The sequence below is a fragment of the Larus michahellis genome, chromosome 6 (genome assembly GCF_964199755.1).
Source record: "Larus michahellis chromosome 6, bLarMic1.1, whole genome shotgun sequence".
Classification (NCBI taxonomy): Eukaryota; Metazoa; Chordata; class Aves; order Charadriiformes; family Laridae; genus Larus; species Larus michahellis.
Window position 1 is genome coordinate 37,110,755 of NC_133901.1, and position 24,725 is coordinate 37,135,479.

The 24,725-nt window shown below is 48.1% G+C and overlaps 1 protein-coding gene across 1 annotated transcript in view; it reads right to left on the bottom strand.

Moving 5' to 3' along the window:
* COL13A1 (collagen type XIII alpha 1 chain) overlaps positions 1-24,725 on the bottom strand; it is a 102,384-nt gene that overhangs the window by 73,889 nt on the left and 3,770 nt on the right. Inside the window, exon 3 of the mRNA XM_074593151.1 lies at positions 19,752-19,831. The gene's annotated coding sequence lies outside the window, so the exon portion shown is untranslated. The remainder of the gene's footprint in view (positions 1-19,751; positions 19,832-24,725) is intronic.

Consider the following 24,725-nt stretch of genomic DNA (forward strand, 5'->3'; position numbering starts at 1 on the left):
AACTAATTTTTTTAATGCAATAAATCTCAACAAGGACTAGATAAACACATTGTACCATCTTGTGGGGTTGATCCTGATGCTGCTCCCATTTGCTGATGCGCTTTCACCAACTCTCTGCTCATTAATTAAGATATGCCCCCAATTAGCAGCACTGCATACAGTCACCGTGAGCGTAGGGCAGCCTCTGAAAGCCCTGTGTTGGGAAAGCCATGCAAGTCAGGCTCTCAACACTGTTACACTCATTTTTGGCCCTTTGGCACACAGGAGTCCCCTCCCTGAGTGTGACACCTCTGAGCATGGGGGACTCGGTACTTGTGTGACTCCCGCTTGCATCCTGCCCACCCCTTGGGGTTGAGAAAGTTGAACCTGGGGAGGTGAGAGCCCCTTTGCTGCTAAAATGCCTATGCATTTTCCACCAGCATCAGTGATCTCACAAAGGTGTGAAAAGATTAATGGGGAAATTGCAGCTATTAAACACATTAGGTAACTTTTCTCTTTAGTACAAGCTAATTTTCCCCTTTGTTTCTGCCTCTGATCCCATAGGAGCCAGTCCCCCCTCCTGGAAGGAATTCCCTGAAATCCTTTACATTTCTTTTATTTTGGAAAGACTTTTGGAAGCTGACAGCGTGCAGCACAGCATCTTCCTTGTACAGAAGCATTGCACAGTAAATATCAGAGCTTAAACAGCACATTTCTTTCATCAGTTCCCAGAAAATTCCTCAAAATCCTGATAGATATTGTGCGTGTGGAAAGTAACCCCTGGACTCACTATTTTGTGGTTTCCTCTCTGTGGGAGAAGCAAGATACACCATACAACTGTCAGGGGTTTCTACATTTTCCATACTTCATAGATGCTCTGTTTTCATTTTTTTTTTTCTTTATGTAAAGTGCCAAGAAGTAAGACTAAGCAGTATAACAGGCGAGCTGACAGATAACAGGTAGCAACCTCTTCTTTGCACGGGAGGCAGATACCACGATGAGCACCTGCAGAATACGTCATCATCCTGAAAATGCCCCTGGCTGAAAGTCCCTAAACAAAACTGGAGACTTTGGATGAACAAACATTTTCTGCATTGGAAATCTCTCACTTAGCGTGACTCCTTCGTACCGTGGACTATGGTAAATGGTTTGGCTATCGGGCTTTGGTGACTTAAAATTGCACTGTCAAATGCCACTCAGACTTTTGCTCGGCTTCCATTGTAGTTGATCAAAAAGGGTTGCCTCTAGAGGGTACCTTTTGGTTAAAATAAAAAAAATAATAAAGTTTAGCACCTTCACAGTGACCAACAGACAGAGCTAAGATCAACACTCACAGCCAGAAGGCTCAACGACTCAAAACAACTCCACTCAAACTTAGGACAGGAGCTCAGCAGGGACTCAGATTTGGTTGTTCCTAATCGCCCATCAGAGGTGTTGGTGCTGAGGTCACTATCCTACTTGGTATGCCAGGTCTAAACAACAAAAGGGTTTCTGATCAGAGAGTTCATTTTGGAGGGCAAGGTCAGACTCAGATCCAGGAATCCTAATTTATGCCAGACTGGAAGAAGAAAAAAAAAAAAAAAAAGAGTTTTCCAAGTCTGGCTTGGATGACAATAAAGTTCTGTGAGAGAACTGTTTTGGAGAGATTTTGTTTCAGAGTGAGCTGTCACAAGGTCAATGCTTATAGCTTGCCAAGACACAGACTTTATTTCCATTAGCAACGCTATAGACCCTTAATAACCCACCTACCCGTCTGTGTGGGTTTGGGGCACTTGTTGATTGCATGAACCAAATTCTTTAGCTAACATTGAAAGAAAAATTTAAAGGCAAGCAAACCCTGAGCCATCCCTGCCCTTCCAGACCAAACACAACCAGACAGCAGTACAGCCTGTAATGGTATTGCAATACCACTGAGACAAAACATAAGCTTTTGTTTGCTCCAGAAGCTATGTCCACAGAGCAGAGTAAATCAGCGTCGCCGGCGGCGCTGGACCCATCAGGCCAGTCACCCCACACAGATCAAAGGCAGGAGGCATATTGGAGGCCCATCTTTGTTATATGCCCTCTATAAAATTAATGGTTATGTGAAGGGTGGGCTGCACAGTCTTGTGTAAACACACATCAGTGAGCTGTAGGGACATGGTCTCGGCTGCAATAAGTCAATCGGTAGAAGCCATCAAGGAACTGAGCTTCAAATGCCAGGACTGTCCGGGTGACCCAGGAGAAAGCAAGGCCCTTGGATATAGCCAATTCTAATAGCAACATCATCTTACATGGGCTGGAGGAGGAGGAGGGAAGGTGTCCCGAGGACAGTGAGGAGGGAGGAGGTGCTGCTGGATAAGCTGTTGCAAAGCACTGGGGATTTTACAAAGTGCTTCAGCAAAGTGGATTTGTCATGTTCTGTCACGGTGATTAACGAGAAGGCCGAGCAGAGCTTCTAAAGAGGCTCAGTCTTTAATAAAATAAGAAGCAATTTAACACACACTGGAGGAAAGAGCAGGCAAAGGAGGGAAGGGATCCTCACGCCTCCGCTCTCAACCGCTCTAACCACCGGTGGCTGGGCTGAGCCAGCCTCTGCCAGGCAGTACTGGCCGTGCTACAGGCAGTGCACCCGGCTTGCCCCTGGCCAGGGGTCTGGCAGAGCTGCCCTGCCCTGGTCAGGGATGATGGCAACCCTGTAAGCCAAGGGAGTAAACCTACAAGTTGACCGGGCTGCACAGGACCCTTCATGAAAGCAATGTGAACTGCAATGGAGCCACCACAACATCACTGCGTGTTGTCCCCCATGCTCCCTGGCTCCTGAAGTCCCAGCCAGATTGGGGCAGCTGTGTAGAAAGAGGCCTGATTGCTACCAGGTGAGCCAGGTCTCCATGGTGGTGAACTCCAAAGAGCTCCACAAACAAGTAAGAACTAACAATCTCGACAGCCACAAGTGCAAATTACACTTACGGGGGTCCCTCCTCTCCCACATTTACAGCAGGCTCTTTTGGGGTGAGACAGAGGCAGTGCCACTTAGGAGATGTGCTAGATGCCCTTTCCATAAACAGCCAGCAGAGAAGGGACAATGAATCAACAGAGCAGGGATCAAAGCTCCAGTGAACATTTCTAAGACCATTCCATCTAAGTCCAGCTGTCCATCAGACAGACCCAGAGCTCCCAGATCCCCGAATTCGTTATCCTTGTGCAGAACAGAGAGCCCACATTTGTAATTAGCACCTCCAGGTCCTGTGTGTTTTGAACCTGATCTTGCTGGGACCAAAGCGATGCTCGTGCTGCTGTGCAGGCTACAGCACAAGCATCTGCCCACAGCGGGCAGCTCAGGAAGCATCTCTCTGTGCCAGCGTCACGCTGAAAGGCACTGGAGGGCTGCAAGCGACTGCGATCACTGTTTATCCAGCTGCGGCACTTGTTGAGCAGCGGGGGAGGGAGCAAACATGTCGGGAGTGGATGAGTGGGAGGAAGCAGCGGCCTCCTGCAAAGAGAAGACCTCCAGAGCACCTTTGAAAATGAACATTAAGAAAACAAAGAATTCTTGTGGGGGTACCTGGGGTCCCTCCAAACGTAGGACTTCTGGAAATTAGCACCATCTGCACTGTCCCTTCTCAGTACCTGAGAAGGCTCTGGCTTTTATGCAGATAGAAACTTTCCTTAAAGCAGCTCTGCCCTTCCTGTAGCCCAAGCGAGCAAATGAGCAGCCATGGTCTGCAGACAGGAGGAGTCCACCTTATTGCACGTGTAGAGGGGGGCACACCCTGTGATGAACAGCAGGGCTGTGCCACAGAGCCCTCTGCTCACTTGTCCTTCCCCATGGCCCATTAAACCTTTAACGAGACAAAACAGAACCGCAATGACCCTTTTTCCCTTACTCACATAAAAGAGATAAAAAGCCACCCGTCCACACTGTAGCCTCTTTGGGCTCAGAAGAGGAGATGATTAGTTTTGTAAGTGGGTCATATTTATCCTAATCTGGAAAGTCCCACATCCCAGAATATCAGACCTTAAAAGCTGGACAGTATTATAGTGGGTCAGCATAGTGTGAGACCTGCTGATGGCAGAGATATCCTCCAGCTTCAGAGACAGCAATGCTCTCTGGACTGATAGGATCATTGAAATGATCCCATCCATTTAAGGGCATTTCCTGATGCCCGGGAAAGTGTCCATTCTTAAAAGGCTCTCAAATGCTCTTGCTTTTTTTTCTCTAATTTCTTGGCTTCAGGCCATCTAGTGTCTGCAGCGTGGGTGTCTTCCACTCTGCTCCAAACACTCACATACAAGGGAATTTTTTTTGCTCTATAGCATATACACTAGATGAGGAGGACAGAGAGGGAACATAAAGACATTATTGTTACTTCCTTGGGTCATCCTCACTATGCACTCCAGCAGAAGGGGAGATGTAAACATGTAATCCATCCCTGTGAGGAAATCCAGCCATTTCACAGACCCAGAAGGCAGCCTTAGCGAGTTAGAGAGATACAGTTACTTCCTGACATTCAGGACTATGTTAATTAATAACAAGATAGCTGTGGCCAGGCAATTAGTTATGAAATGTTGATGAAATGTCATCGGCCCAAGCATGACCTTATCCGGGGTGTCAGGAAGCCCCTCATTCACAGCCCCATTTCAGAGCAGGCAGACCCCAGTTGGGTCCATGGAGCCCAGGTGGTGGGTTTGGCCTTTTTTAAAGACTGGCCGTGCTGCAGTTTTCACACAACAGATCCAGGGTACTCATAGTCTTTTAGAGACACCTTCTCTACCTCTCTCAGGGGACAAATGACACAAGAGGACGTGGAAGGAGCATTAACTCAAAGAGCTGCGAACGCAACGGCAAAAATGCCACAGGCATGCCATAATTCAGTGTTATTAGTTGCAGTGGAAATGAAAGACAGCAGAAATCTTCAAAACAATATGAAAAATTTCAAACAACGGTGATTACCCAAAGCACACCCTCCAGAAATTTTGCTTCAAGTGTTGTCAGCAATAGCAGACAATCTGGGTGTAGAACTGCCTCCAGAGAGCACAAGTCCCTTGCAAAGGCCAGGCCCTTCTGTCCCCAAAACATCCCCCCTCTTGCCTACGCCCCTGCAGAGCCAGCAAGAGGTTCTTCAAAGGATCACAGAAATGTTGGACAGCAAAGAGGCTATCAGGATTTCACTGCCAAAAAATGTGACCAATGCTAAGCTGAGGCACCAGGTTATGCCAGTCACTCAAGCCCGCCTCTGAAATCAAACGCATGACATCACCGAGACTCGGCAGTTAATATCAGCAGCTGTTGAGTATAAAAGTCACTGCTCAGGCACTCTGAGCATCCCGGCACACCACCTCCACCACCACCAGCCCCTGCCAAGGAGAAGGCCTCAAGCACAGCACCGAGAGAAGTCCAGAGGAAGCCATGCCCAAAGCGAACAACGAGGTGGAGCCTCACAGAAAAATTAACGTGATTAAGCAGCATGCTCAAAAATAAAAGAGAGGGCCTGATATCAGGGTTAAGCCACAGACTCTAACTGCATCTCTGAGCATCTGCTTGTTTCAAGAAACGTCTATAAGGATGACAGGAGTCACTCAGCCTCCAAAGCCAGAAGAATCTGATGAGAGAAATCTGGGCCATGGGCATAACTGCAGTGAGCCTGTTAGGCAGATTAAAGTGCTCAAAGATGAGGGTTCAACAACAGACAAACAGAAATATTCTGACAAACATTTGGGAGAGCCCCTTGTGAAAAAAAAGGGTGGGGGAAAGTGCCGAGAGCAGATGGCCCACACGGTGCTGGCTGCACCCAGGATGAACACAGCACCTCTGGCACTGCTGGGGAAAGACAGTGGGATGGCCGACACAGGGCAGAACAATGCTCGTTTCAGGCGGGCATCCATGGGTCAGCAAGCTCTTTCCAAAAAGCAAACAATCACATTTGTCCCTGCCACACTGCAGCACTTAGCACCACAGAAAGCAGAGAAAACAGGGCTGGGAAGGGCACCTGGGGTCAGCTCGCCCGGTGGGTTTTCACGCTTCGGATCTGGAGGCCCCCTCAGGGTTTTCCAGTAGCAGTGTGGGCCCCTGGATGGTAAATTGAAACCGGCTGGTGGCAGGCTCACTCTGGTCCGCCACCTTCTGCCAAAGAACCAGCATGCCCCCAGGCTCATGCAAACCGCCAGCCAAAAACCACTGCTCTTGACTATCCCCTTTCTCTTCCCCTTCTGCCTCCCCTGAGCAAACCAAACAGAGATTAAAGGATTCCTGGAGAATGAGAAGGACACGAAATTAAGAAGGAAACATCTTCAAAGCAAACAAAGGAGAAACGTCTCTACCTAGCCCATTTGGGCAAATATTTCTTTAACCTGTTGCTATCCTCTGGGGATGGAGAGACCACACTCTTTCCTAGTGACCCAGTCCAGGCGATACCCATGCCCTGACTCATGAGGCCAAATTTATTATCTTTCTTAGAGACTACCCAAAATTTCCAGTGTTGCTGCTTAAGTCAGTCAATGACCTCTCTGATGCACAGTGAACTCAAAGAGAAGCTTTTTTCCTCTCCTTTTTGCGGTTACCTTTCATGTGTTTGAAGTCTGCTGTCCTGCTCCCCGCAGTCTTCTCTTGTCTTTAGACTAAACAAAACCTAATTCTTCCAGTCACTCCTCAGAGGCCATGTTTTCTGGACCTCTGGTCATTCTTGTTGCTCCCCCTCAGCAGCCCATTTACCCCTTGAAGTGTGGTTCTCAAATAGCAACCTGCTCTCTGGCTCACCGCGTGAGTCAACAGCAGACGACTTGGTGAAGGCAGAAGACATGGTGTCTATTCACCTTATCCACAGGGTCTTACTGAGTTCCCCCCGTCACCACCTCTGCCTTGCCCTTGTCTTCCAAAATATCACTTGTCCTCCATGAGCCCTCAAAGGCTCAGAGATTTCTTGCAGCGTTTCTCTAAGAAGCTGGTGTCCCTGCTGTCTAGTGTGACCTGCTGTCATCCTCCACTGAGGAGGAAGGTTTCCTTCTCACTCATAATGAAATTCTTCAGCATTTTCTTGGTGCTATCAAGCCCCACCTCAGCCTAGGCTTTCAAATTTTCATCTTCAATACCCATTAATTTTAAATCCTTCCAGCTTTACTTTTCTTCTGTCTTGAATTTCACCTTGCTGAGGAGTTTATGATTTTCTTTAGTTGACCCCTTCCTATAACTTCTTTGCACTGGGACAGTTTTAACTCCTGCATTTAACATATTTTCCCTACCAGACTGCTGCATCTCCTCAACTTCTTACCTAGCTCTTGCTCTCCAGGGGCACTACCCCACGAATTCTCCAGCTCCTTCTGTATTTTTGAAGTCCACCTCACACACTTGGACATTTCCACAAACACCTTGCAACTCTTAGTCTGAACATGCCAATGCAACAAGCTACGACTCCAATAAAACTCTTGGCAGAGTAGGTAGTCTCCCTGCAGCTCCCACCCCACATCCTCTAACACATCCTATTCCATGCCAGGGATATGGAAGGTGGTGTCCGAAAAGTTTGAAAACTGCAGCTGGTTACTCAGGAGAAGTCTGATATTCCTCCTCCGAGGAGCTGATTGCTTCTTCAGCACTCGGTCAGACCCTGCACAAGTCCTTGTTCCTCAGAGAGCTGCAGAATTAGAAAGGAATCAGAGGGAAAAACTGGCCAAAGTAAATCATGGCTGGGTAAAGCAAAAAAACAAAATCCACAATGTTTTTACTTCCCGCTGAAAATGACAAACTCTCTCATAATGTGGTTGTCTGGGAAAAGTAGAAAGTTGGAACTTACTATAGCTAATAATTATTAAAATAAATTCTCTGATCATGAACTTAAAATGCAAATAATACATTTTACTCACTTGTCAACTTGCATAGATTCATTTTCTTCCTACATAGTTTTTGCAATTAGCAGCTGATTTTAATATCTAGTGCACTGTTACTTTTCTTTTTTTTTTCCCCCAATTCTTGTTATTCTTCCCTCTTTTCCATCTGCTAACTCTTTTCTTCTTCCTTCCTCCTTCCAAAATACTTTGCAACTTTTATAACAGCAAATTCTGTCACCTACCCGGGGAGGAACAAAAAACCATTGTCTTCAATTTTATCTTTTAATAGACTCCTTCCTCAAATACCTCACGGACTGCCAATACTGTCTTCCAGACCCTGTCTCACACCCTTTTGAGTTATAAAAATGTTTGGGAGGGTCTTTCCTTTAACCGAGACATTTTTCCACCCAAGATGATTGATAGCTCCCAGTTACCACTAATTACCCTATCAGCAGTTGGACATAAGCCTAGCCACAGCACTCTTCCTCCAGAGGCCAGCAATGCATCCCTGTCACTCGTTATCCTCTTCAAGGATGGAACACACTGACTAATTAGAGACACCATAAATTCTTCCTTCAGGCGCTTTCCTGATGGGCCGCCTTGTTTCCAAACAGGGCATGTGGAGGAGAGTGGGGCTGGTGCTAGTCCTTTCAAAAGGAAAAACGCGATGGGGTTTCTGAGCCCAAGCGGGTTTGCTCAGCATGTTTTATTGCACAGGAAGAGGAGAGCATTCATTCATTCATCCAAACCTAGCTGATGCTCTCTTAGCACGTCTCAAACTATGAGAGGTTTGCTTAGCTTGGCTACCCTCGTGCAGGGCTCTGCCTGGTGGGAGCCAGGCTGGGGCAGCAAGCACATATGGAGACAACTCACTTTGGCTAACAGGGATAAAAGGATTCATGGCTTTCCTTACCTAGAACATACTGAGTGTGCAGATCCCTTCCCCGTCGCCGCCGGTGCCCAAACCAGATGCTTTGCACAGCACATGCGGTAGAGAGAGCCACTGAACTGGAAAGGCAAAAAATAACCCCAACGAACTGCCGCCTGCCTTTTGAGCATAGTCTGGAAAGCACCTGTATTCTCTCATCTTCTCACTGTGGCAAATTTAACTCAATGAATGAGTTTGCTAAACTCTGTCGGGACCCCTGTCTTGTTTGAGACTGAAATATTTTTCTTATTTAGGCACACAGGTGACCACTTTTTAAGGTAGTGAGAGATCTCACAGTAATTTCAAGAAGAAAAGAGAGCACAATGAAGATGGAAAAGAGATATTTTTCCCTGACACTGGAGCAGAGAAAAAATAACTTGCAGGAAAAAATAACTTGCAGGAAAATCAACCAGGTTTAGAAACTAGTTACTCTGAAGCTCTTCCTCCAGCCAAAAGGAAAGGTCCTGAGGGCACAAGGGGAAAAGGGCATTATATTTAGAGAGAAGCTTCTCCAAAGTACATGGGGTGGGTGGTGAACATGCGCTGCAGACACGCACGTCTGGCAAAAATTTGTTGGGGCCGCTCAAGAGCCCCAAGTCCAACCAAAACAGCAAGACCTCACTGTTCTAGGAAAAAAAGAGTAAAGAGGAGGAATGAGGGCCGAGGTCTGCAGCAGTTTGCTGCATGGGAAAGGCACATGGAAAAACCCATGTGGAGGAGGAGGCAATGGCTGAATGCATGCCAAACCACACGGGGCCAGGGACAGTGCATGTCCTGCACCAGCCCTTGATCCAAGAGTTGCATGTTTGTAGCTTCCCTTCCTAAAGGACCTGAGAACCACTTCCTATCACTGTTCCAAGAAATTTCAGGACCCCTGCCCATTAAGAATCAAGGTAATGCAGTAGCAGAGCATAGGGATCTATCCAGGATGGCTTTGAAATTCAGGGAGAGAAATATTCACACCACATCTGATAACCCCCATCTCCCGCTGTTTCCCCAGAAGAAAAAAAAAAGAACAAACCACATTTACTATTAGTACACAGGTCATCCATAAGCAAGAGATCACCACACACATGAATTGGGGGTAAACTAAGAAACACGAGGCTACATCTTTCAAAGAAGCCACACTTCTTTCCCCTCTCCTCTCCTGCTGTTTTTAAGCCCACATTAAATCACATTGCACAGGGGATACCAAACAGCCTTGGAATACCATGGCTTCCCCTTGGGTTTCAGACAGGTCAGGGCCAGGTACATTGCTTCCCAGTGAGCAGAGGGCTGAGATGTGGCTCCCTCGCTGGGGCTGTGCCACAAACCCACAAGCTCTGTGGGGTGCTTTTGGTGTTTCAACCCCTCTTTCATCTGTGTTGTATATAGTAACGTTTAAGGGGAAGTTAATCTGTAGGCAACGGCTGCCGTTTTGGGAGACATAACTACTCCCTCTTTGCTGCCAAAATCCCTCTAATAAGGAGCTAATATTTAAAAACTAAATAAAAAAGGGAAAAAAATAAATAATCCCAGCCCATTGTGTGCTTCAGCTCCTTTAGGGACAAGGCCAACACAAAACTCCCAGCAGCTGCCGTCGCCTCCAGCAACATCTCCTCCCTTGGATGGCAGCAGCTGACGATGGAGGAGAAGGACAAGCAAAGAGCAGCCACTGTGATCTGGCTGGGTCCACCCAGCGCCACATCCCGGTACCGAGTTCAGCCTTGGTTCCCAAAGGCAAAGGACGGCCTGCAGCCCCGCAGTCCTCTACCTGCTGCTGGTTGAGCCGCGCAGCAAGGGGAGCCTGGTGTGGAGGGGATCACTGGGTGGTCCTCGGCATAGCACACACGCTGCCCAGAGCAATACCAAATCATAATAAACATGTCCCTCGCACAAAGCTCTGTCAGTTCAGATTCCAGTTCGGCTGATATAATCTTCATGTTCTCTTTGAAAGAAAGGGAAAAAAAAAAAAAAGAAAAGAAAAAAAGAAAAAAGACATCCTAAGGGAGAGGAGTGAGGCAAGCAATGGATTGATATTGCCCGTGTGTGCCTCAGCCCCCCGGCGTGGGGAAAATGTGCTGTTAATCAGCCGCCCCCCCTGGGGAATACACTGATTTAATTACCTCCTGCTTGCACAGTCCGGCTGCGATGCTGCTCGCCCAAGACATCGCATTAGGAAGAAACAGACACTGAGCCTCGGCAGCCAGGTTGGAACGGGATGGGCAGGCAGAGCTGGAATCACCCTGGCCACGGTTTGGGGGTGAGGGGGTGAATTGGTCTAGGGAGGCTGTGCGAGCAGCCTGCTTTCCAAACCCCTATGTGCAAGAGGGAGATAGCATCAAAGGGCACCAGAGCCACGGGCACTGCAGAGGGGCTGGATGCATCAATGAGTCGCCTTTTCCCTATCTGAAGCACAACCTTGTTTTGGGGGAAATACAGCAAAGACACGCAATGGGCAACAAGGGGGTTTCCAGATTGGAAAGAGGAGAAATAGCCAGCTGAAATGAAGGGCAGATGCCCAGCTAGTAGGTGTCATGCCACAGCCACCTCCCCTTGCCAGCTGTGCAGCACAGACCCCGCACATGAGCACCCTCCGATTGTCATGCCACTGGCATTTTGCAACATTAATCTGGGATGCGTTGGAGCATTGCTCCAATGCAGGCAAATATTTTCCAGGGCTTATGTTTCCCAATGCTTGTGAAGGTCAGAGGCAGTGCACAGAGGGGCAGAGACCTGCTCCAACTCCTGGAATGGGAGTGCTGTGTCAAACGCGTCCACCCTCAAAGCAACTCACTGCACAGTCACTTTGAAAAGCTTCAGCATGAGACGTGGGTTTCTGCTTTCCCACCTGGGAGACAGCCGGGATGTTTAATAATTAATGGCTGTATGTTTGCCTGCGAAGGCCGGCATGAAAAGTGTCGCTGCGTCTTTAACGGCTGCCAGCGATGGGAAACTCATTGGAGTGTATGTTTGGAGGGGAAGAAGGTTAAGATGATTAACTGGTGCTAACAAGTTTAGGATGTGGAAGAAGTATTTTCTTGGACATCCATCAAAGAGAGGATTGAATGTTCCCTAGCAAGGGAGGGGAGGCGGGGCGGGCCGTATGTGTTTAACAGATGAGGTTTCTGCCTCCCGAAGCCACCCAGCCCCGCATGATGCAACCTGTCCTTTTTAAACCGCTGCCTTTCCCCCTGTCCCATCAGCCGTACCTGTAGCCCCAGCCTGGCATGGGGGCTGAAAGGTGATCCAGGGGGAGGAAAGCCACCCCTCCGCTCTTCCTGTTGATCTTCACCCTGGGATACCCTTTGGGCACCGGCAGATCAGCCTGGCCCTTGGTCCCCATCTGCCGGGCGAAGGCGGATGCCCGGAAGAGCCAAGAGGGAATCAGGTATCACCACACTGAAACCCAATGCCCCAGAGAGGAGGGATCCTCCTGGGCCTCTGCATCCCTGCTGCAAAACCCTGCTCTCTGCCCTATTGCAGGGACACCATGCAGAGCCATCCCTGACACTGGCTGGGCTAGCAGCCTGCTTTTTACCTCCACCATTGCCCTTGAGCACACAGCGTCAGCTAACATTGGCGCCGACGCAAAGTTCCCTTTGCAAACAGCTTTGGAGCGAGCCACTTGGCACCTGCAACATCTCCCTTGGCCTGTCCCGGGTATTTTCGGTGCTCTTTGCCGGCTGGCAGGCGCCCACGCTTTGCGCAAGGGACTTGGATGCCGCTGGGCGCCATGCCCCACTGTCAAGCCTGGTGGCCGGTGCGACTCGCCTTCATTCCTCCGGCCGCCGCAAAGCTGCCAGGATGGGCAGCACACGCGAGACCCACGTCGCGGGGCCCGGACATGCGTCAGCGGCTGACGCAAACCAGCTCCGCCATGTGCACACAGCCCGGGCCTGGGAAAATCCTCCGCCCTGGTAGCGCGTTCGCACTGAATCAAAGCCGTCGCCGTACAGTAGCAGCGCAATGTGCTCTTCGGTTTCCCCAGCCAGCTGGGATGTTTTTGCCTTGCTTTGTCAAGGCGCTGATTTATGCCCATATGTACCATATATATTGTAAGCATAGGCACGCAATGGTGTAAACACGTCTACCAAACATCTGTACACAAACCCGTGAAATATGCAGAAGCTCCCTGCTGCAGCCCTCAACATGCGTCCCGGGTGCCCCACAGGCAACCTGTTGAGCCCCAGTCTGCGTGTGGGGTGCCATTTGCTGCTGGACACGTTATTTGGATGTGGTCTGGCAGGGACGGTAAAGGTCACGGTGGGACCCATTACCTGATATAAATCGGCACAGCCACGGTGCTTTTCTGCTGTGTCAATCTGTGCTTTGGGCTGCAGCCCGCCTGGTTATCCGCTCCTGTGCGGTGCTGTGCATCCGTTCCTCCCTCCCAAATCTCTGTCTTTCCTGCGCATTTAATCCTCAGCGTCTTCCTCTGCGCCATACCCTTGTCTGGGGAAGAGGTTAGTTTATCCCTGTTTTTGGATGGAGGATGGCTGTACCGAACAGGCAAGGCTTACCCGAGGCCGCAATGTAACATTTGAGATAAAATATACAAGCACCATTCAAGTTAATGTTTGGGCCACCAGGACTCATGCACACCTGGACACAAATGTTCACCTCTTTGCACCTTTGGGAAGAGCTCAGCTTCCAGAGGAAAAGACCTGCAGCAATTCTGTGTGTTTTGGGGGGATTTCCTTCCACCTTCCAGACAGTTTAAAATAATTAAAAAAAAAAAGCTTAAAATAAAAACTTTAAAATAAGAAAGCACATAAAAGGACAAAGAGAGGAGCCCTGGAGCGTCCAGGAGACAGGCCTGAACACGGCAAGAGGGAATTATACAAGCAAGCAGGTGGGCGTAAATAAACAGGCCACCCTCTTCCAGAGCACTTGTGCCCGTCATTGTGCCTCAGTGCCTTCCCTTTCTAATGCGTTGACTGTTTCTAACCATATTTTGGATAAAGAGGGAAAGGCAGAGGTTTTCGCCTTCCTAACTATGGTGCATGACAGCACCACAAGGATGTGCTAGCCCTCCAGCTATTTCACAGCCTGGGCAGTGCTCACAGCTGTATTAATGGCTTACACGAGCCCTCCTACTCTGTGCTGTGGCAACAACAGCAGGTTCATTAAAATCAATTAAATAATCCTTAATAAAATCAGTTTAAATCCCAAACTCAGACTAAGCTGGATGAGTTGATGCTCAGAGGTGTAAGGAGCATCCTTGCTCCCTCTTACTATCCTTCAGCCACGGATGTGGCAACCTCCAGGTGACAAAAGCCAAGGCAGGAGTGACTCCTTGAGCTGCTCCAGGGAGTTGCGTAAGAGCACAGCTGCCTACGTGTTCAGAGAAAGAGAGTTAAGTGACCAAATAAACTGTTTGGTTTTTTCCTGAATTGTTCAGGCACATCTATTCATAACTGCTCACAGAATCCATGGAATTCATTGTGTGGTTTGCATCTTCAAAACAAATGAAACAACAGTATGTCTAAACCAAACAAACCCCAACCCAAAATACAGCCAGCAGGCCAGGGCGCATGAGCAACCTTCAAGGCTGAAGTGTGTGTATACTCTGGAGGGCCCAAAAAATGTGGATAGGGGGAACATATTTAAATTTCAGGGAATAATAGTATTCCCAGGGAGGTTTTTTACAAAGGGGGGAAAAAGGGAGGTGAAGTATTGAAGCAATGATTATGCTGCAATTTTTCTTCCAGATGTGCCGTGCCATGGGGATGCTGTGCCAGCAAATTGCATTTCCTGACACGGCAACATGCTGCTGTGGCTGCGGTGGTGCCAGATGCCCGGCTCCAGTATCCCAGGCCCTGCTTCCTCCAGAGCTCAGTTCTTTAGCCGGCCCAGCCACGAGGGCTGTGACAGCGCATTCACGGGAAAAAGGCGATCTGGAAAGCTCAAAGCTTTTGGCAAGGAGCGCCTGCTTGAGACAAACATTCTTTTTTTCCGATTTTTTGGTTAAAGGTTGTCAAAAAGTTGCGTTTAGACACTTCTAAAGCAGAAAACACCTTTTGCTCAGTCAGCATAGAAAATCATGCTGCCTTATTGTCTTGAAAACGTATCATAGAATGGTTTGGGTTGGAAGGGACCTTAAAGATCATCTAGTTCCAACCCCCCTGCCATGGGCAGGGACAATGTCAAGCTATCTGAACTCCAGGGTGAAATATCACTCATAACAGCAAGCATTATTTGAGTTTCTTTTCTTCTGATTAGACATTACAGAACCACAGAATCACAGAATGATAGGGGTTGGAAGGGACCTCTGGGAGATCATCCCTGCCGAAGCAGGGTCACCTAGAGCAAGTTGCACAGGAACATGTCCAGGCGGGTTTGGAATGTCTCCAGAAACGGAGACTCCACCACCTCTCTGGGCAGCCTGTGCCAGGGCTCTGCCACCTCAAAGTAAGAAGTTCCTCCTCATGTTTATATGGAACTTCCTATGTTCAAGTTTGTGTCCGTTATCTCTTGTTCTGTCACTGGGCACCACTGAAAAGAGCCTGGATATCAAACAGAAAATGGTATCAAAGAGAAAACGGTAGCATTTCAACTAGTTCGATGCACCTCCTGACAGGAGGGCCACAGGGATGGGTGTTTCATTGCACACTCCCACCTCATGTTCCTTGTGGCTCTGAGCTAGGGCCACCCAACACAGCTCATGGGTGCCAGCATTTAAACAGCCGGCATGACCTTTCCACACCCTCACCCCACCCCAGGGATCCCATACACCACCTCCAATTTTCAGGGCTGACCAGTGTTGTTCAGGCGTTTAATCTCACAGGAGCCCTCAGATCTGTCCAAGCAGCCCTAGCAAGCTGAAAAGGGATCGTGTTAAAAATGACAGCAAGAAACCATAAAAAGCCATGAAAACAACATGGCAAGAGATGGAGCATCCCAGCCAGGGTCTGGGGCAGGGCTGGGGGAGCAGGCAAGACTTGGGCACTGACCCCCTTTTTGTCTCACCTTCCCAGAATCATTTGGGGAGGAGATAAGAATCCCAAGGGAGAAACGGATGCATCCACTTGGACGCAATATCCTGCTCGGGTGCTGCGGGGCCAGGGCTCAGCCTGCGCTGCCCAGGGGTCTGCCCCTTCTGCTGCCATCCCTGCCGCCCCATTGTCTGCCAGCCCGGGTCCTGCCCTTCCCGACATTTCCTTTCCTGTGGGGCCAGGCAGGGGTCAGGATATGGGAAATCCTGCCACCTCCTGCCAGCTGGCCCTGTCGTCTCAGGGCGATACATCCTGGGTGGGAGCCAAAGCCCCACTGCAGCCTTGTGCCATTTCTTGCTAGCCTCCTCCAGCAGCTGATGCTGTGCCGAGGGGTCCAAGCCGGCACAGGAGGGGTGTACCCAAGGGGGCGAGCAGAGGGTGAGCAGGATGCCTGGAAAAAGTGTGCACATCATGTGGCCCACAGCCCCGGAGTGCAACTGGGGCCACCACTGCACCTTTGCTCTCACAGGCCACCATGCAAGATGGGAAACAGCAGCAACAATTTTGAGTTGCGGCAGCTCCTGCTGCTATTTCTGTAAGGTCAGCCGGAGGTGAAGAGAGTGACCAAGTGGGCACCCATTTCTGACAGGAAGGCTGCAGGAAGGGGTTTTGGTGGTAATCCCTGGCTGTTTGAGACTGTCCAGGCAGACCTAGCCTGGATCTGCAACTGGGTCTGGATTAGACCAGGAAAGCTTAGGTTCTCACCCTGTCAGCCTGGAAAACAATGCTTTTCCCTCGCAGCATTTTGTTGTGGTGTGGCAGAAATCAGCTAGCCAAAGAGGATCCTCCAGCCCCAGCCTCAGCCTCCTGAGCTCTCAGCCACATCCAGATCCCATATGGAAAACAAACATTTCCCTCATCTGAGCAGAAGTCATGAGGGGAGGCTCATTCCTAGATAGCAGACCCATGGTCCCAGCAGCACCTGCTGAGCCCCAGATAAACTCCCCAGGTACCATCCTGCCATGCAACAAGCTCAGATCAAAACCTGTGCAGAGCTCCCTGTCCACATTTGGCCCTGGCATGGCACAGGGTCTGAGGGTGGTGAATAGCTGGATACAGCCATTGCTGCCGTTGAGGCTTCGGGACACTTTCCCAACCTGTACGAAGCTTTCCCAGGTCAGTCTGGCAGACAGTGGGGACAGAAGGAATCACCCAGGTTATCTGTCAGATTATGGGAGCTGAGTCATAAATTTTTCAGGAAGGTTGTGCTAACCTTGGGGTCTTCCCCACTGAGACACTGCTGGAAAAGTCCGTTGTGACCTCTGAGCTCAAAAAACACAATGCCAAGGAGCGACATCTCGCTCACAGGTAGTCACACCCAGCCCTAGCAATCTGAAGTAGCAGCTTCCCAGCCGAAGGAAACTTATATTTCCTTATCGTTTGCTATAAATACATCTGCGATGTTTTCCTGGCTGTGTTATTCTGACAGTCCTCATCACACGCGCTCAGATAGCCGCAGTACAGTCACACATTTCACAGTCATCTTGCTTCCCATATTCCCAGCTTTTCCAAACCTTTTACCTTCACAACGCCCCGTGTCCTGAAGCTCTTCTATGGCAATGGGCGACCCTGCCTGGGACCTCCACATCCGTACTGAACAAATCAGCAAATGAACTTGCCTTCCTTTTCCCCTTCTTTGCCATGCAGGGACCTGGCTCACAGTTAGGGATGAACTCAAACGTCACTTCTGATAAACACTTCTTTTTGGTGAGGAACATGATGTGTTTATAGGCGGTGGAGCGGCCCAGTGAGAAGCAACGGGCATGTGCCAAATCTTGCAACATCTTGATGCTTCTCAGTGCTTCTGAATACCTTGGTCTCCCGCAAGGGTCACGTTGTCTGGTCCTTAGGGCATTTTAAACACATGGGAAAAAATGCACTGGGGAAGAGGATTCCCAAGGTCTCATGCTGGAAGAGAAACCATGTTGAAACAGCACAGCAGTGCTTTCAGGTGGCCTGCATTGCATCAGCTTGAAGACCAAAGGGAAACACCCCAGAGCAAAGGGTCTGAGATGAGACAACAGCTGGCTGAAGGTGCCTTCATTTCTGCACTGCCCAAAGTCAATCAAGACACATCAGCTTAGGACCATAACTTCATTTCTCTCGATGCATTAGCGGGCAGGGTGGGGGAAATTTTTACAAATAGTTTCTGTGTACATAGGGTATTTGATGAAGACAAGCAAGTTTGACAGATAAAAAGGAAGCCTTTATGAGCCATTTATTATTCTTGTTCTCCTGAATCAAAGCTGTCCTTCAGAAATACCATGAGCTTAACGGAATCAGCAGGCACCTAAGCATTATGAAAAATCCAGCACCAACTGCTGCTGTGGCTTCAAATGGGATGTGAATCTGTAACCAAGTATTACAGTCTTGATGCTGAAGCACTTGGGCTATCACACACATGGTGCAGGGGCTCACCTTCAGGTGGCCTCAAAAATCAGTGAATCTCTTTTTTTTCTCTGCTGTGCATTCAAGTTCTAAGTTTCCTTCTCCAAGCTGGCTCAGAAACACCAGGAGGATATTCATTCCTGTGGTTTTATGGCATTTATATGTCAAGTCTAGGCAGGAACTTGAAAATGGAGTAGTGCTACGATTTGTGTTCCCATTGAAAGGAAAAGATTGAAATTTAAAAACAGTTGAACTCAGTTTTGATCTGATCATTGGAGAAGAGATACTTAGAAGACATTTTATTTGTACTGCCTGTTAAATTTAAACCAAAATAGTTCTTGTTGTTTCTTTTTAGGACTAAAAAGAAAGTCCAACAGTCCTGATCTGGACTAGTCAAATCAGATATTTTCCAATGGTCTACAAGTCTGGATACTGCATTTTAGTACTTTTCCATCACAAACTGTATAGCTTTACCTCTTGCTTTTACAAGCTGCTGTGTTACAAATCCATCTTAGTCTGACAAGAGACTGTACCTCCTATGTCTGTACACAGGCCTAAACACACTGATTACAAGACAACGTCACCTACAGCGAAGACAGACCCCTTCATCATTTCATCCACCATTATCCCACTGTTGACCATACTTCAACATACTTTGATACGCGTACCACCAGACGCTGTGAAGGACCTCCCAGTAGGCACCAAAGAGAACCAAGGGAGAAACCATAGAAAATGGAACCACCGCTTTCAGGTGTTTATCCAGACACAACTTTCCCTGCCTTTTTCTTTTCAAGGTGAGCGTCAGCTACTCAGTTTGGATACACACATTCAAATTCTCCCAAAACTTCATCAACTTTGGATGTGAGTGGTAGCTGGCACTTCTTTATTTTTTTTCTATACAGTCAAATGCATCAAAAGACAATGAGGAAGGCTGTGTGATTCACGGCAATGGAATGAAATGCCATTCACAAATGTTTTTTCCATAGCAATTTGTCACTTATTATATTGAAACCACTTCAGAAGATGTGCCTCAAAGTGCCTTTTTATATTAGCATGATTAAAAACATAATGCAATTAAGCAATCCTGTAATATTTCTGTATGTTATATGAGCAGGACCTTGAGTGACCACTTCATTCAACCCCCTGATAAATGGCTGCTTCTAACAGAAGGCTGTTATTCTGCAAGATGCCTCAGATAGCTGTATAACACCAAGAAATTCAAATCTTCTCACCCCAGAGGCATTTTGGCTCACCACAATTTAGCCGTCCAGCTTTGGTGTTGGGTCTAGCCCTCTGTGTCTCAAACTTTCTCACATCAGCCAAGAAAGATGCACTTCCCAGGAGCCATTCTGCCCGCTTCAAAACTGATCTCTGAAATTAATGGGAACGTTTACCCTCTAGATGTATCTTTCTCTCTTTATTGACTGCTTTGTTGACTGGTAGATGCCTACCTGGATGTCTATCACTTTTCCTGCTGTTCCTGTCATATGCAGAGTTAGCATTTACATTTGTACCCGACTTGTTGCAGGCATCTCCATATTGATTTCCTATACCTCAAGCACACTGTTACACAAGTATACATAACTTTGCATTCATGTATTTTAACACATACATTGCATTAAAAAAATATTTCAACAAGATGTCAATGAAAAAGGCCCTTCCAAAGTGCTAGCTGTCGCAGATCCCTACCTGCTGGGCAGTTGCAACGCTGGTGTGTCTCTCGAACTTCTCGATGTCTCGGCAAATGAAACTTTAATTTCTGTCAAGGGAGGAAAAAGAGCAAAAGGATTCATTAGTACTATCAAAACCAAAGTCTCAAATTCTTGGAAAAGCGGGACTGGGGGATGCTGCCCAAGTAGAGATGGAAGAGACAGAGCAGAACAGTTTGGGAACGAAGACAGACATTAAAGTTCATAGTCTTTAACTAGAAATGCGGGGTTTGATTGGAAGCAGGCTGAGGGAGTTTCATAATGGCCTCCAAATGTGGTCCTCCTGACAGGCATTACAAAATCAAGAGCCAGCAGTGGTGAATAGAGGTGACTGTGTCCTCATGAGAAAGCCACATTTCTCAGAAGACCCACTCAGCAGATGAAAAATAGAGATCTGACGCAGGTACTCCTTCCCCCCTGCAGCAGACTCCTTATGCTCACCGAGACACTTGGATGGGCAGAAGGGTTCCACTGAAAAACTGAAGGTGAAGGTGGACTGGAAAGAGCAATGGCGTTTCCTGAAACCTTCAGAGGCTGTGAATCTCCAAATGCAGAACAAGACAAAACCTATCAAGAGCTTCCACAAGCTAAAATCATGTCAAGGTGTTCATTTGCAATGATTTTGGATTTCTAATGGTGCCAGTGTGTCGGTTTCCTGTTCTTTGGCCCCATCTGCATATCTCTTAAAGGGGCGATAGAGTCCACCTAAAGCCACTGCATCTTCCCTCACTGTCATTAAAATTGACCCATGTCCTGAGCAAAATGCACTTTAGGGACAGCATCCACACCATCCCTCATAGACTTCATTAAAAGAACTGTGATTTAGTGCAGCAAATGCAAATCAATGCAAAAAAGTTATTCATTAATGCCTGTGAACTGCACTTAGTTAATGATTTGAGAAGACTGAGCTGCCTGGGTGCTAAGGAATCACTTCCCTTCCACCCCTCAGACCCAACTGTTCATCCTGGTTGCATCTTCTTATTGTCCAACCTAGCTCATAATCGAGGCCAACATTTCGAAAGAAATAGCCTTATATTGGGCTCAACAGAAGCCCATGCCCAGGATCGTAGAGACATGACTTGATTTTCACAAGCAAGAGAGCACCTTCCTGCAAGAAGGCATCAGTTTGGGGAAAATTTCTTTTAGAGAAAAAAAAAATAAAGCAACGTATTTCTGCCCGGGATGAGGGAAGGCAGAACTGGCTGGAACACTTCTATTTTTCATTTTGAAAGGACTGGCTTCCTTACTGGAAGTCAAAACCAGTAAGATTTGTTGTGACTGACTAGAAATTGAATATTTTCAGAGCTTTTTTTTTGCATGGCAGACTGAAATGTTTTGATAACAAGTTGATTTGCTATCAGGGTGAGGAGAGGCTTTCACGCGAGAGTTGCCAGTTCCCATACAACATTTTATCTGTGTTTATCTTCCCAGTTTAAAAGCACAGATATGTGAATCTCTGCATTTGGGCACATTCCCATCTAGCTGCCACCCCCAGATGGCATGGCTCTGCACCACAGCACTTCCTGGCTTCGAACACTTTGTGCTAATGGTCAAACATGGGCACAAATCGGACAGTGAAGCCTTTATTTGGATACTCGCACTGGTATGTAGACACACGCGTTCCTGTTTCCATCTACACATGTGCCAACCAAAATGTCTAAACACGAGATCGACACATTTGGGTGGGGTTCCCATGTTTGGGAATTGGGCTTAGCACATGGGAGGGGTGATGGTTCACACAGGCAGGAGCAGAAAGTCATTTCCTTATCAGTGAGGGTCCAACACACTGCAGCAGGACCCTTTCTAGAACAGAAATCTGCAAGGAAACGTAGAATCATAGGATGCGTTGGGTTGGAAGAGAACTTTAAAGGTCATCTAGTCCAACCCCCCTGCAGTAAGTAGGGGCATCTTCAACTAGATCACGTAGCTCAGAGTCCCATCAAGCCTGGCCTTGAATGTCTCCAGGGATGGGGCCTCCACCACCTCTCTGGGCAACCTGTTCCAGTGTCTCATAACCCTCATTGCAAAGAACTTCATCCTAATGTTTAATCTAAACCTGCCCTGCTCTAGTTTAAACCATTGCCCCCTGTCCTATCGCTACATGCCCTTGCAAACAGCCCCTCCCCAGCTTTCCTGTAGGCCCCCTTCAGGGACTGGAAGGCTGTTATAAGGTCTCCATGAAACAGACCCCTGCCCCACCAAGTGCAGAGGCACCCCGTGGGCTAACTGGGAGCGGACGGGGGGAAAGCAGAGTTCAGGTTTGCTGCAAGAAGCTTTGGCTGGGTTGCTCTGCTGGCGCACAAGTTCGGAAGCAGCGTAACAACATTGATCAGGGGAAGTGATGACCCAGCAGGACTTGAGCATGACCCGGAGAGGAATAGGAGAGATAGCATTTCCCCACGACTTTATCTGCGGGGTCAGGGTAGTGGAAACATCTTGGAAAACTGAAATAGCCTTCTCAAGAACGGGGCAGGCAGGGCTGGCAGCACAACCCCCAGCACCAGTACCCTGCAGCCATCGGGCACTCACTGGCACTGGGGATTTTCCCCTTCCCTGGCCATCACGGTGCCTCCCTGGATCCCAGGAGCTCTGCACATCCCTGGGGAGTGCAAAAGGCACTGGTGCCGTGGGATTGCTCCCCTTCAGTAGAGTAGGAGGCAGAACCTACCAGGAATTTAGGAGCGCCTGGAGTTCAGTTTCCTGCACAGTCTATTAAACAAACATTGACTGCAACATAAAAAATCCTTGGCTTCTGGAGACCTCAGTTCAACTTTGGGTTGAGATGGTGAAACAAAATCAATTCCCAGCCTTCTCTGCTTCTCTCATTACCACTGTGCAAAATACTGCCTGGTCCAGCATGAGAAGCCAACTTTGCTCAGGAAAGCAAAAAGAAAGGCTTTCCTCTAAAAGTGGCCTCTCCAAGTGAAATCTTCCATTCCCAGGCAACAGAAAACTATTCAATTGTAGGGCAAGGTTGACTTCTGTGAGCAAAACTAAAAGAACACAGTCTCTGGGAATCTAGAGCTTGCAATCTCCTTTCTGGGGTCTGGGGTTTGCTTTTTCACCAGGGGGACACCTAGAGCACGCAACTGGCTACCTCTTGCCCTGGCAGAAACGCCGAAAACACTTCTTACACGGAGGAGCGGCTTGTCAGCGCAGCCTGCTTGCTCTTGCCTGTCATGTTTTCCAGTGACATAAGGGCTGCATCTTCCCCCTACACATATGAAAGTGGATAAAAAGCCTTTGCCAGCACTGGAGCCACAGCTGACCGGCTGTGGAATGGGATTGCACGGGGATTGCATGGGGAATGTGCACCTCTGCGTATTTAGGGAGCCATCACACATTGCAGAGTCCAGAAGAAAGGGGAAAACCGTCTGTCTGCAGAAGGGCAAGGGCAGGAGGGTCGGGCTGAAAGACATGCTGGAAGCAGGCAATAAAGCTAGCATGGACTTTTCCCATGGGTTTTGTTAACTCACCGCTAGCGTGACAGGACAGGGCTGGCTTGAGCGGACAGAGCAGTGAAAGCAAGACGTCTTCTGACATTAAAGCACCGTGGCTGCGGGCTCCTAAACCTTGCAAGTGCCTGTCCATTTTGGATGAGCACTTGAGATTAGGTAAAAGAGGGGGCGCTTCTTCAAAGGGGGCAGATTAATAGCTCTTTAGCAGACGTAGTTTTTTGCAGTCACCCGGGGAGGTGAAATCATTTCCCACCGCTATCTAACAGCTAAAAGAAACATGTCTCAAATAGATAATCTATTACAGCCATCAGGAGGATTTCAAGGGCTGGTGGTTTTGTTAACTTTCATTATATTATCTCCATTTTACCTGTTTTTTCTTAAAGGCCCAGCTCCTGGAATCACAGGACCACGTGGCATAGAGCAAAGGCAAGCAGTGAACCCTCCTAGATGGAGCAAAAAGCTTGGAAATAACACCATCTAGGTTCAAGGATTGCAGGCAGCTGGAAGAAAACAGGACTTAGCTACCAGAGGAATTGGAAGACAAAACTAGATCTCATGATTTTGGGGTGGAAAACACTAAGCTAAAGATCGAGGCAGGGGATGCTTAAAGCAATCTTGCTGACCCTGGGAAGCAGAATTGAGCAGTGTGCTTTAAGACATTGAAGTAAAAGGAAGGAAAAAATAAAGCTTTAAGTTGAAAGGGAAAGGGAGATTTCAGGTATCCCTCCTTTGCTCACAGAAGAAGAGAATCCCAGGGAAATGAGCCTATTGGGAAAGCAGTGAGGATCAGTGCTCCCTCCCCATCCATGGCACAGCCCCTGAATCCCTTCAGCATCACTGAAGACACAACAAATACCTTCAGCACAACTCCCTGAGATGCTGAGTGCACTCATCACAGTGCAGAGAGGCAGCTGATCTACCCCCAGAGTTTACAGGATAACTGCTGTTGTGTTACACTCACATACTTCTATCTCTACAAGCACACAAATTCTGGGGTTTTTTTCGTAGCAGCAGCACCGAATCCCTCCTCCTCTCCACCCTGTCGAGTTTTTGGTAAGCAAAATAGTACCAAATTTTACTCAGCATGGGAAAGGACTTTGTTTTCATCTTTGGAAAGCTTTGCCTCTCCTGCAAATACCAGTAGTGAGTTTATTTGTGCTCTTTCTATGAATTTCTGATGCCCCATAAATTCCTATGTAGAGCTAAAGTTCTCCCGGAATTACCTGCTTCTGGCCTATTCCGCACAGATGTTTTTGTGGGAAAACTTATTCAATTTGTGTCTGGTAGAAAATTCCCCTCTGGTATTCTCTGGCACCAGGCAGAGATTTACACAGTAGTGAGTGAAGCAGCATTTAGTCAGGCTGCTTCTGGGAATGCATCTGCCGCCCTCTCCTTGCTCATCCTGAACTGAGATAGAAACACTGCCACAGCCAGACGTGGGTGCTCCAAAACTGGGCTCCAAGACCAGGAAAATATCCCCACCAGC